Genomic DNA, 13,616 nt, shown 5'->3' on the forward strand with positions numbered 1-13,616 from the left:
ATCGAAGTAGAGAAATGTGAGAAATGTGAGCAGGAGGGCAGCGAGAGCGGCACAGGAGACACCAGGAGGGAAGTTACAAGGAGGTGGTGTAGGCAGAGAAGTGGAGAGAGGTGGTAGACCAAGAGTTGAGTGAGGTACTGCAAGAGGTGGTAGGTAGACAGTAGAGGTGAGATAGCGATAGGTAGCGAGGAACAGAAGTATGCAGAGAGGTGGAGACAGAAAGAAACAGAGGAGAGGGAGGAAGCGAGCGATGGAGGAGGTGAGAGAAAGCGAGGGAGGGTAGGTGAGACTTCCGGCTATCCCAATCATTTTACCAAGGGCTCATTGGAAGATGGGGGCCTAAGCAAGTTTGTTCCGTCTTCCTCAATCCCAAGCAGAGGAGCCACTTGACTGCTTACAACAGAGTAACGAGTGTAGCTAGAACACGCACCTGGTGTACGCATGTTTGTGCTATGTGTGTAGCGCCAACTTAGTCAAAGGTAGTAGAGAGCAGTACATTGAAGGGAGTCAACATGTGACCTGAGAGGTAGGTGGTCTGTGGCATGGTACTGCATCCCGAGGTGTATGAAGACACTTGTGGCTTGGCACAGCTTGCAGACCTTCCACCTCCCCACGTCTCTCACAACATACATTAGGAATAATAATTTAATTAGGTCCAGTTTTAAGAATTCCAACGACCCATACGAGCCAAGACTTCACTGCTTGTGATGTCATCCCTGATAAGGTGCATGGCTAGTACTTCGGTTTCTCCTAAAAGTTTGGTAAAAATATGCCATAGCTCAGGTGGCCTAAGCCGAGTCGCAACAAAGTCCAGTGGACAGCCTGGTGATGTGAAAGAATAAGTCAGGCTCAGTTCCACAGACTGACCCGTGAAGGACTTCATTGAAAAGAGGACCTTGGAGAACTTAGTCACTGAAAAGTCTTAAGTGACTCATCATCAGTCACCTAGAAGCAATCTATGACTGCACCACGAAAACCTAGGGATCCTGATCGAAAGGTAGAGGATATGAAACTGAAAGATCACTTGGCAATCCATCAGATCTGAATTCATCTGACTGGGCCACCACAAATATGGGAATCTATAACATAATATGCATGTTTGTAGAGCCCAACATTCACCCGTAAGCAGGACTTTTGGTGCTACTGACATAACAGATATTTAGTGTTACCCAACTCAATTTATTGAGCCTCAGAAGGCTAAACCACTGCATAAGCAGCAGGGATTTGAATCCATGACCGTGAGGTGAAACGCAGATCCCTGGAATGGATGCATTAGGCCACTAAGCCACCAGACTCGGCTACCCACGAACAACTGAGGACTTTAGCTGCCTTAGGCAGAAGGTGATTTTGCCGGTTTCGCTCACACTCCCTGCAGAACTCAGAACTTCAGAAAGTTTGACCATAGCAGAGACCAACACTGAATGATCTACAAATGCTTCCCCCTCCAACCCCATGTCTCCTTTATGGCAAGCTGCAGAATCTAAGAGGCAGTCAGAATATGCAGCAAAAGGGCACTGCTGCATACTTTGCAGAGAATGTTACCACCACAGGTGGACAGAGTCGCACCATGTGCCAAGACTACAGCAAAGTGGATTTGACAACCTGCAGGAAGAAAAGGGCGAGGAGTTAGCCTTCATCGTCTACACTGCCAGGATCTGGAACGACAACCCCATCAACATTAGCATGGCACCTAGCCTCCTGCAATTCAGAAGGGAACGGTAGAGCCTCCTGCTCAAAGAACATCACTTTCCTACACGCTAGGAACCAATTTACAACCTCCCGCTTGGAAATGATCACGAGTCGTATCTCAGAGCTCCTACCAGCTGTTCGGTGCTCTGATGCCCTTCAGCTAGGTTTGTGCTTTCCGAATACCAATCTATATGCAGATCGAAACAAAACTGATGAACGGGGACAGTGGTCAGTGATGCCCAGAGCCTTCTGTTCTGTTGAATGCAGTGCTTAATTTGTGCCGGTGTTGTCTGTCGCTCAGCACCAGCACTTATTTCGTAACACCGGCACATATTTAAGGCAGTCCATCAGATGGTGGCACTATCAGGCTAAAAAAAAAAAAAAAAAAAAAACACAAGCCAAGTGTTTAACTGTTAAAGATGCAAATAATAATACCAAGGTGCTCAGACCATTCTCACAGCTTTAGATCACATATTCCAAATCCAAATTGTAACATTTGTACATGGGAAATGGGACAGCGGTGTTGTTGGTACTGGTGTTTGGCTGGGATTGTAGACGGCACAAACTGAAGTGGCCTCTTGAGAAACATCTTGGGGTTCTGGAACTTATTATTTTACGAATTAAGCAATAAAGAGCCCAGGCTGCAGTCTGCTTGGAAACTGCCTCTCACAACCATTGCAGTGGACCCTGTATCCATACCTGCTCATCAAAGCAGCAGCCCAAGCTCTCACTTCAGGTCTCATATGATTCTTGGCCCGCAGGCCACAGCTCGGTGCCATCAGGGCAAAGACTCTTGCCTTCCCAATAACCCAATCCTAGTCCCATCACTACCACTAGTGGACACCACTGAAGGTTACACAGCCATTCAGCCAAACACAGACCACACAGGCAAGTGGAGGGGCTGTAGGACCATCTGCCCTCATTAACACTGTGGTCCGCTTTCTGAGTTTCATCAGAACGACATGTCTGATCTTGAGCAAACACTAGCTTCCTCACTTACATCATTCAGGTGCCAAATGAAAGAACTTACAACCTACTTTATTTGGTTATATCCCAACAGCAATGAGACTACATTTATTGAGAGTCCTGCACGTCAAAGGCAAGGCCGGGTGGAAACTGATGGAAGGAGGTGTGGAGTATGAAACCAGAGAGAAGAGCCCATGGTACCCAGTTGTCTAACATATTCTCATCTCCCTGGATTCTAGGAATGGTACATGTTGTGTCCAAAGGACGCAGACAGAAGAACCACCAAAACGAGAAGCTGAGACAACTGACACGGAAGTCTTGTTTACTGCAGGGGCACAACACGAGTCACTTCGTAAAGAGATCACTTTCTCTGTAGATAATTTTGTGCCATATTGGTACCATGCATGAAAAAGTCTGCAAAGCTAAAATATGCAGTGCAGAGGAATTTTGTCATTGTGAAAATTTACCCAACCATCAACTAAGCCACATCTTTTTGAAGGGCTGTGAAACAGCAGACGCAACGCTTGTCTAAGTGGATCAAACTCCAGTAGTGAAGCAACAAATTTCTATTCTCAGAACCCCCTCGTTGACGAGCGTGGGTTATCACAGCCCAGGTGCTGCCTTCACTTCAGAACCAGAATGTCTGGATATCGAGGCAGAAATTTGTAGGAGTGTATGTCTCGCTGAATATCTAAGCATTTAGATCTGTCGCTGAGAAACCGTAGATATTGGATTCTGTGACGCACAACATGTCACGATTAAAAATGTCTCACTCGGCGCAGCAGGCGAAACGCAGCATCTGCACTAGTGCTCAGATTGCAGCTCAGCTGGAGATGGCACCCATCATCGCTCAAATATATCCACTGAGGTGAGATACCGATGTGTCTCGTTGGCTTAACATTCACCGTCACCAGCTATGAGTCAATAACAGGTCATGCTGAGCCAATCCAGATCAGTTTGAAAGCCTGAGAACTGGCAGCTCAGGGTGTAGTGGGAATCTTATTTTAATTGAATTTTTTTGTCCTAAACTTTTATTGAAGCACAGGAATAAAGAGCGATAGAACGATGAAGGTCCCAATCTTATATCTTCTAGAACAGAAACAAAGATCAGACTTGCTGTAACACCTTAGGTCCAGGTATGTTCTAATACCTTGTACTCAACGGTGTTATAGCACAATAAGTTATAACACCAGAAGCTCTCTCTCATAGTGCGATACTGACTCTGAAGTTGACTTAATGAAGGATGTGAACTAATCACATGCCAATCCAAGTCTAAAATCTTTAACAACAGAAATATTAACAGTCTGATCACAGGGCAAAGTTGAGGGAAGCAAGCTCACACCAGTGGTAGGGTTTCAAATGTATACCCTAATGTGCACAGGTTTCTAGTAACGGCCCCCATGGTTAGTCTAACAATGAGCGGAAGCAGGCGCAGAGGCTGAGCTCATGGTAGCTCAAGAGGACATTGGCCAGGTAGTAACCAATGTCTAAACAGTTGTCTGAAGAAGCTCATCGTGACTTTTCACCCTTCTGGAGCCAACATGCAAGGGTGGCTCCCCGTCAGACAGGCAATAGATGTGTTCGGCGTTATCTTGAGCAAGAAGCCATGACTGAAGCAGGTTCTAGTTATGCTATTTGCAATCTATACGGGTCGCATTTTCCAGATGCTAAAAGTAAATCTTTTAGTTTCTAGAGGAAGTCCTGAACCTGGAGAACAGAATTCTGAGAACAAAGCAGAAGGTAGAGCAGCCAATCGCACCGATAAGACTCCCTATCGGGGCACAGGGAGTCTAAGGAAACCCAGGGAGACAAAGAGGTGGAATACCTGGTGTCAGACAACTCGAGCATACGCCTGAGGCTCCAGAATGAGCAGAAATATTTAAACACATAGTGAGGCATAAAGAAGTGGGACTTTAATGCCCTCTTTTTAGATTAGATTTGTCTTTTTTGGTCGTAAAATATCCACAAGGGGGCTTAACTGAATTACTTTAAATAGCACTTTTTGTACTGGAGAACTGGGTCATAGGTCTACCTTCAATTGCTCCAGCTTAGTTGGGCCTTTGGAGTTTCTTGGACCTCAGGAGGCTGAAGTATGCCCTTGATCATGACTTGTCCCGTCCTAGGATCCATTGGTAAAGTTGAAGTACATCAGATCTCTCCCAAAGTATATCAAACGAGAAAAGACCAAACCTGTACATGACCAAGATTATTTGTGGGGTGAGAAATAAGCTGATAAATCTCATCGACCCCATATTGTCCTAAGGAATAACTTACCATTAGAGGCCTCTACAAGTGCTAATTAAACCTTGGTAATAGAATGAGAAAGCTGAACGTTTGGGTGGGCATACATCCCACAGGGGGACACATCATGGAAGACTAGAGATATACTTACCTGCAGCGGTCCCTGTCATGTTTAGACTGTGGCCAGCTATAAAAAAAAACTGACGTTTGGGTCACTGTTGATATACATCAGTATAAAGGAAAAATCAGCAGCAAGTATGCAGATCAATCAATCAGGATTTGCAAAGCTAATCACCCGACAGGGTGTCCAGGCGCTTGGAGGTCCCGGAGGCTCATTCAAACAGCCAGGTCTTGCGGGCCCTTCAGAGTTCTGGAAGTGAGCTGATGGTCAGGAGTTGCGTGGGGGGAGGATGCACAAAATACAGGAGAAAAAGCAAGAAGAAAACAGTGAAAACGAAGGAAAAGCAAGGAGGAGACACACTAAAAATGGTGGAAACAGCAAGGAGAAAGCAGTGAAAACGAGGGAATAACAAGGAGAAGGCACACAGAAAATGCAGGAAAAGCAAGGAGAAAGCAGTGAGAGAGGGAAAAGCAAGGCGAAGGCACAATAAATGGGGTAAAAGCAATGAGAAAGAAGCAGTGAGAATGAGGGAAAATAAAGGAGAAGACACTCAAAAGAAGGAAGAAAAGTGGGGAGAAGACAGGACCAAGAGTGATGCAGCAGCACTGGGAGAGCTGGGCCTGGGAACTACTCATGATGCCAGGATCTGGCTGAAACTGGAACCTCACTCAGGCATAGGCCGCACGGGTTGCCTTGAAACCACTCTGGATTTAGTGTCCAGCTATTATGTCAAATGAATGCTGGCCATCCTCCAACCTGGCAGCCCACAGACACTGAAATGCCTGGAATCACTTTAGTCTCTGAATGCAGTGTCTGCACCCAAATAATCATAGTTGGCAGGAGCGCCATTCATCATTTCTCTGAGCTTCCTGCACCATGCCTTGGAGACCATTGCCCTTGTGCTTCCACATCGGCATTATGCCTCTAGGCACTAACACAGCTCACCCAAATGTCAGCTTCAAAGACACGGAACATTGTAGCAAGACAACTACATCTTCAGCACGTAGACCACAACAGCCCACCGCTCAGTGCCCTGCGCAGGCTACTTGAACCTAGAAGAGCCCACTAGGATTTCAATGTGGCTCTGTTTGAAACGCTGGATTTGGGCCAGGACAAATTACTAATCTACCAACAGCAAAACTAAGACACTCGTTGTTGGCATAATCACAGAATGGCAGGAAAGCTCCAAATAGGAGCGAGGCAAATGAGTGACATTAAATCCATCTAATCTTGAACAAGGATTGGCTCTGTGGAGTATGGCATGCAATGCTGACTGCAACGGAAAGGAACTGTGAGTTGGACCATGCCACTCCATCTGATCCATGTTTCATGATAATCCCTCTAGCATTTTTTTGCTGGGACAGCCTTTTATATCTGGAAATTACCATGGGGTTGAACGATTTTGGGAGCTTCTTTAATCTTTTCCCCTTGACAGGTCCTTGCAAAACTCTTTAACATGGAGTCATTGTGGATAGATTGAAATTTAGAAAAGCCTTGTCAAGTTTCGTCGAATGGAGTCAAAGTTATTAAACAAAATTTACAATACTTTGCTGTAGGAACTATGATGTAACCATAACAAGAGTTTTGACTGTGACTTCAATTACGTATATTGCTCTTATCAAACGGTTAGCGTGGATTTTTATTCTGCCTCAAAACTAATAACCCATTATTACTATGTGTCCTGTTTCTTATTAAATTCTTCCTTAATGATTTTAGACAGAGACAAGATTTGTTTGGTTTAAGGCTTTTTTGCACAAAGGAGCTAGTCACAACCTTTGGATAGTTGTAATGCTGTGACACTTAATTGCATTTCGGTTGCCTCCTGATATCATCCGAGGCATTTTATGCCCAACTTACCCGTTTTGTTTCTGTTTTCATGCAGATGAGGCATGGAGCTGCTGCCTGGACTCCATACAACACCATATAAGACTACAGCACTGCCCATGCAGATTCACACAGCAGTGTATCTATTTCAGACCTGCCAACTTGAATAAAATTCTCACTGTGTGAGGGTCGGGCGGGGCCTCATGCCAAGAGATAGCTAAGTGGCACCAAAAAAAGGCCTGCTGGGGCTGCTGCTGATGTTCTGGGGTGTTTTCACCCCCCATTAATGGACGTCAGCAGTTCAAAGCTTCTGAAAACAAGCTGAAAAACTCTGTTTACAGTTGTTTTCAGCTAGTTTTCTCTGTCACCATGTGCTATCGGCTCCTCGCCGGGTGATGGGAGCCAGTATAGTGTTTCACACTGGCACTGTCCGAGTTGGCAGGACTGTTATTGAAAGAATTTGATGCACCCTGTGCTTTACAGACCAGGCACTGAAAACAGCAAGCGTATTCCTGCTCTGATAGGGAGATGCCTGTTGAAGTCCATCTCCGGAGACTCAGCAGAGAGACTGGCCAGGATACAAACTAGCAAAGACCAGTGGAAGGGTGGGCGAGGGGGCCTAGAGTCTTTGAAGGTATATTTTTAGGTCTAGTGCTAGCCCATTACTTTGATTTCACTTGATTGTTATATATAATACACTTGTAGGGGATTTCATCCAACCCTCGTCAATCATCCTCTTGTTGAGTCATTCACATTTCCCAATGCCACCCATGTCCACTCGGAGCCCAACAACAAATGTTTACAAACACCATGATAGAAACAAGTATTGAGAAAGCCAGAAAGCTACACTGACAATGGTCAAGTGACTTATCCAATGATTGGCACACCTTCGGTACACAATCACACTTTACTGTGGCAGTTAGTCATTGATACACCACAGGGCTGCTGTAGATTATAGTAAAATGTATTATTCCAGCACCACAATACAGTACACAACAGCCTAGTGCAGACGGAGCAGTGTGACAAAGTGCTCAGTGCACAGTTATACACACATGGAGCTCTGGGGGTCTTATTGATGATGGTATCACTGGCTAAGTACATAATGTTAGAATCAAAGCATGACGTGAGCTCATAAGGGACAACCCTGACGTTTCAACCCTATGAAATAAAGCAGAGAGCTTCTTCAGGACAAAGGCATCTATCTAGTAACCTGTGAATTAAAGACTAGAGCCCTTAGTATCTGTTCTAGTACAGGGATCTAAAAAGCTACCTATACAGTCTTAAACATAACTGCGGTGAAGGAAACTTTCTCTAGCACCGAAAAAGACTTCTCAAAAATTCTGATTTGATATCTGCAAAAATGGTGGGTTTTGCGGGCAACTGCTGTGCACCACTCTTGTATCAGTGTGAGCAACCATGCGACGGCAACCATCAATCAATCAATCAGGGGATTTGTAAAGCACACTACTCACCCGTGAGGGTCTCAAGGCGCTGGGAAGGAGGAGAAGGAAAGAGGGGGAAGGTGCTGCTACTGCTCGAACAGCCAGGTCTTGAGAAGTTTCCTGAAGGTAAGGAGTTGTTTGGTCTGGCGCAGGTGGGTGGGAAGAGTGTTCTATGTTTTGGTGGTGAGCTGTGAAAATGATCTACCGCCAGTTGTAGTTCTGCGGACGCGTGGGACCGTTGCGAGGGCGAGGTCAGCAGAGCGGAGATGCCAGGTCGGGGTGTAGGAGGATTGTCATTTGTTGAGGTATTCTGGTCCGGTGTTGTGCAGTGCTTTGTGAGTGTGGGTGAGGAGTTTGAAGGTGATTCTCTTGTTGTCTGAGAGCCAGTGCAGGTTTATCAGGTGGTCTGTGATGTGGCAGTGGCGGGGGATGTCCAGGATGAGGCGTGCAGTGGTGTTCTGGATGCGTTGCAGCCTCTTCTGGAGTTTGGCTGTGGTTCCTGCGTAGAGGGCATTGCCGTAGTCCAGTTTGCTGCTTACGAGGGCTTGGGTGACTGTTATTCTGGTTTCGGTGGGTATCCATTTGTAGATCTTTCGGAGCATGCGGAGGGTGTTGAAGCAGGAGGAGGAGATGGCATTGACTTGCTGGGTCACGGATAGTGAAGGGTCCAAGATGAATCCTAGGTTGCGTGCGTGGTCGGTGGGAGTCGGAGCGGTTCTGAGAGTGGCAGGCCACCAGGAGTCATCCCATGTGGAGGTGAAGATAAGGACTTCTGTCTTGTCTGACCATGATTTATAACTCGCCACTGTCCAAAACCCGTATAACCAAGGTCAATGGTATGTTGTGCAAAGAATAAAGGCACACGTCTGACATTCAAGAGCGACCTGTAAACAATTGATATTGTAAACAGCGATAGGCTCACGTTCTGGTCTTGCGTCATGATGGAATACCCTGGAGTAAATAGTAACACAAGTGATCATGGTATACCATGCATAGCAGTAGGCTAACCCACATAAAATGCATTGATTAAACATCACATCATGAAAAGGCAACCTGCTTGGATGTGGTACACCGCTAAATTAATCCGTCAAATTGCTTGGTCATGTAACAAATGCGCTGTGTAAATACACATGGATGCTACATGCTGCTAACGGTGTGTGCGAGCTGCCAAAATACTAAACCAAAGGAGTCGTTTTAACCTATGAGTTTAACAAAGCTGCCAGAGTCCATTGATGGACCGCTGACCACCGAGTTACAGTGTGTCAAAGTGCTCCTCACTGGAATGTGCAGGATGATTCACTAGGGTGTCCTGGATGCCAACTACGTATCTCCTTTTTGATCTAAACACTAGAAAGCCAACCCTCAAGAAGCCATATTGAGAGTGTGGAGATCTACTGTGTTCTATGGGGGACAAGGGACTCCAGAGCAGACAGCATCCTGTGGTGATGCATCAATGATACGGAGAATACTGAGGTCGATACTGCCACACAGAAGAGACCAGTGCTGCTTTGTGCGTCTCCATCCTGAAGGGCGGGAAGAACTTCCACATGCAGGTGAGATGCTTTGCTTCCGATTGACTTGCAACTCTGCAGCTGTTGGCTACACAAGTGACTAGGCTAGCGGGGACAAGCACCTTTAGGTGCACAGTTTGAAAGGTTGGGGGGCTGATAATACATGAACTGCCCATCCTCTCAACTGGGCAGTGTGAAGATGGGCTTGAGCAGTAGCAAGGCAGGTGCGGTCCCAGAGACCACCCACTGGACAAGCTGGGCTTCACCCCCTCGAGTAAGGCCATAGTGCCTAAAGAGAAAACTAGGATTTGTTGACGCGGCCCATAACTAGGGGGGTCTGCTTGAATTTTCAGTGCAACGAGCCTGCAACACTACACTAGGAGAGGAGGCGGTCTTCATTCTAAGCTGAAATGAAACCTTGGCAGCCTTTACCAATACAAGGTGCTGGACTCGAGTCTCATGAGCGGATGGTTTAGTCTTCAGAGGACGGCTGGGTTCAAAGCACCTTTACTTAGACTGCGACAACGGGATCAGACTTACAAACTTGATTAGTGGCATGGGAAAAAACAGTCCTGGACCCAGTGCTTGAACCATTCTCAGCGCTACTCACACCATGTGCCAGGGTAGTGTGCCTCACCGACAGAAATGGTGCTCAGATACAAGCCCAGTGTGCAGGGCTGTTTTTTACTCACATCTGTACTCTTATCCTTAATGGTGAACGTGTCCCCTGTGGGACTGGTGCACACGTGTTCTGCATGCAAGCCATGTTGTTATAAAGGAGCCTTGTATTGTTGAGAGCACGCTGCAGGGACATGCACCAAAGGACTGTCCCATTTTACCACATTAACAGTGCACATTCCACCAGCCACTCATTGTTACACACCTCCCCACACCATGCGCTCCCTGCAGGCATGCACCCTCTGCCTTCACATGCATCTGTGGGTCCATGTCTCTGAGGGTTCTACTAGAGGGAAACATCCAGCCACCGGGCATGTGATCCATCAATCACACATGCACAAGTGTGGTGATCCGCGGCTCCCTCCGCCAATCTCAATAGGGCTTGTGACAAACACCGGTTAGCGCCAAGAGGCAGTGGTAATGGCAAACACAGCGTTTTATCAAGGACATGCAACACTAGCACAACAAACTTCAGGCTCAAGTTTAGGAACTGAGCTATGGACCAGCAACAGTGAGACACAGTGTTCATTATTAAATATGCAGGTTAATCATCCCACAAAGCACCTATGCAGTTCTCTTTGCCCTAAATGTGTTCCATGATCAGGGTTTGTACAGTGGAACATTTTACTTTGCTGAAAAAAAATAATCTCTTGGATCCCGATTTTGGTGAAATACATTTGCTAAAACAAATATCCATGAATAAAATGCCAGGGCATAAACCATACATGCAGATGCTCAGAGTATAATGTGCTATTTATCACTATTTTAAGGGAGGGAGGAGCATCAGGACACTCGCAGCTTTGCACCCCGAAACTCACGGCCACCTCCCCATTCGCAAAAATGGTAACAAACTGCATATTACACTCTCCACATATGCATGTGTAGTATATCCATCAAGTCTGGATTATGTGAATCAAAATGTTCCCACGCAAATGAAATTCTTGTTCATTGAAGTTAAATTTGGGAGCACAGAAAAGTGTGGGAACAAACTTGACCTTGCATCTACCTGGCCATCTTGCATAACACTATGTCAAGGTGTGTATTTAATTCTCTATAATGAAGTGGCGTGTAATCCTTTAGCAGCCAGAAAGCTCAAGCAAACGTTTCCTACGGCCTATCGTCCCACACCACCACAGCTGTTGTACAAGAGCTGGACTGTAAACATACGACAAGCTTATGGATGGCTGGCCTCTGTTTTTCATTTTACATTGTATTGTATTGTAATAGTATTGTTATAGTATTGTAATAGTATTTATATAGCGCTTACTACCCCTGACGAGGCGTCAAAGCGCTTTTCGGTGAGTAGCACGCTACTCCGGAACCCAAAAAGAATAAGTGGTAGATTAGTATAGGGAAATATGAGTACAGTTTTAGTATTATTAGGAGTTAAGTTGAGCTGCGGATATGAGAGTTTGTTAGTTAGATTGACTGGAGTAATGGAGGGGTGGAGGAGGAAAGAATCCAGAAGTGTTAATTGGGAGTATATGGTAATAGGATTTAGGCTTGGGATGAGTAAAGGGGGATGGAGGTGGGAAGAGTCTGTGGAAGGGCTTAGGGAGATCATAGTAGCAGGGTGAGATAAATGAGTGAGAATTTAGTAGGGTTGTTTGGGAGGTCACGGTAGTAAAGTGAGGTTTGGGTGAGTTAGATGTGGAAGCGGAGGGAAGAGCTCAGGCAGGGTTATTTAGGAGATGAAAGTAGTAGAATGGATTTGGAATGAGTCCGAGTGGGGATGGAGGATAGATTGATAGAGTCATGACATGATGATGGGTAGAAAAGTGTGATATAAGATGAGAGCAGGGATTCATAAGTATCAAGTATAACAACTTATCTAGGAGTTATGCAATGACCTATGAACATGTTAAGCATAGCACAACACACACGTGTGTATATATATATATATATATATATACACACACACACACAGAGATATATACACACACACATGTACATACGTATACATATGTAAACCATGAGTAAATGTACTTAAACAGGTTTAAAGAGTGTGTGTGTAGTTTGTTATGACATAGTAGCGATACATAATTTCTAATGAACTATATAGAACTAATATATAGTTATATAGCATATAAAAATATTTATCAACATATGCATATGCAGTCCATAGCTGTTTGAACATGGTGGTTATGAAGGAAAGAGACAACTCTTGAGTAGTTTTCTGAAGACAAGATAGTTACTGGTGGCACCTATAGTTGGAGTAATGAATTCCATAGTTTGGCTGCTTGAATGGAGATGGATGTACCAAATATTGGGGGTCATTACAACATTGGCGGTATAAGGTGCTTACCGCCGTGCAGAAGACCGCCAACACACCGCGGCGGTAGACCGCCACAGCTATTATGACACACATCACGGAATCCGCCGAAATTCAGACACCCACACAATACCGCCACACCAAAGGTCAGCGATAAACATGCGGAAACAAATCCTCCACCTCCAGACCAACAGAAACACGCCCATGCTATTACGACCCACGAATCCACGCGGCAGTCTTTCCAGCGCAGTATTCCATTGGCGGTACACACCGCTGCGCTCAAAATACACACACAGCTCCAAAACACCGCCACATTGGACAATTACAAATACACACACCTGATACACATACACACACCACTCCCACACACCCAACACAATATAAAACACACACCCACATCACCCACAAACCCCTACGACCAAAAATTAGAGACGAAGGCCAGAGAGAGACAGCACAGAATAGATAACACCATCGCACAGAGGCACACTACACCATCACCCACACAACATCCACGCACAAAACACCACATACCACTACACTCACCACACTCATCAACACATACACCACCCCACACATCACACACACCACCCATGTCACGCCAAAGACACCCCCGCTTCTCCGAGGACGAGCTCAGGGTCATGGTCGAGGAAATCATCAGGGTAGAGCCACAGCTATTTGGCTCACAGGTACAGTACACATCCATAGCCAGGAAGATGGAGCTATGGCAAAGAATAGTCGACAGGGTCAACGCTGTGGGACAGCACCCAAAAAATAGGGAGGTCATCATGAAGAGGTGGAACGACCTACGGGGGAAGGTGCGTTCCACGGTATCCAGGCACCACATCGCGGTACAGCGGACTGGCGGCGGACCC

Source organism: Pleurodeles waltl, chromosome 11, assembly GCF_031143425.1.
Source record: "Pleurodeles waltl isolate 20211129_DDA chromosome 11, aPleWal1.hap1.20221129, whole genome shotgun sequence".
Taxonomy (NCBI): domain Eukaryota; kingdom Metazoa; phylum Chordata; class Amphibia; order Caudata; family Salamandridae; genus Pleurodeles; species Pleurodeles waltl.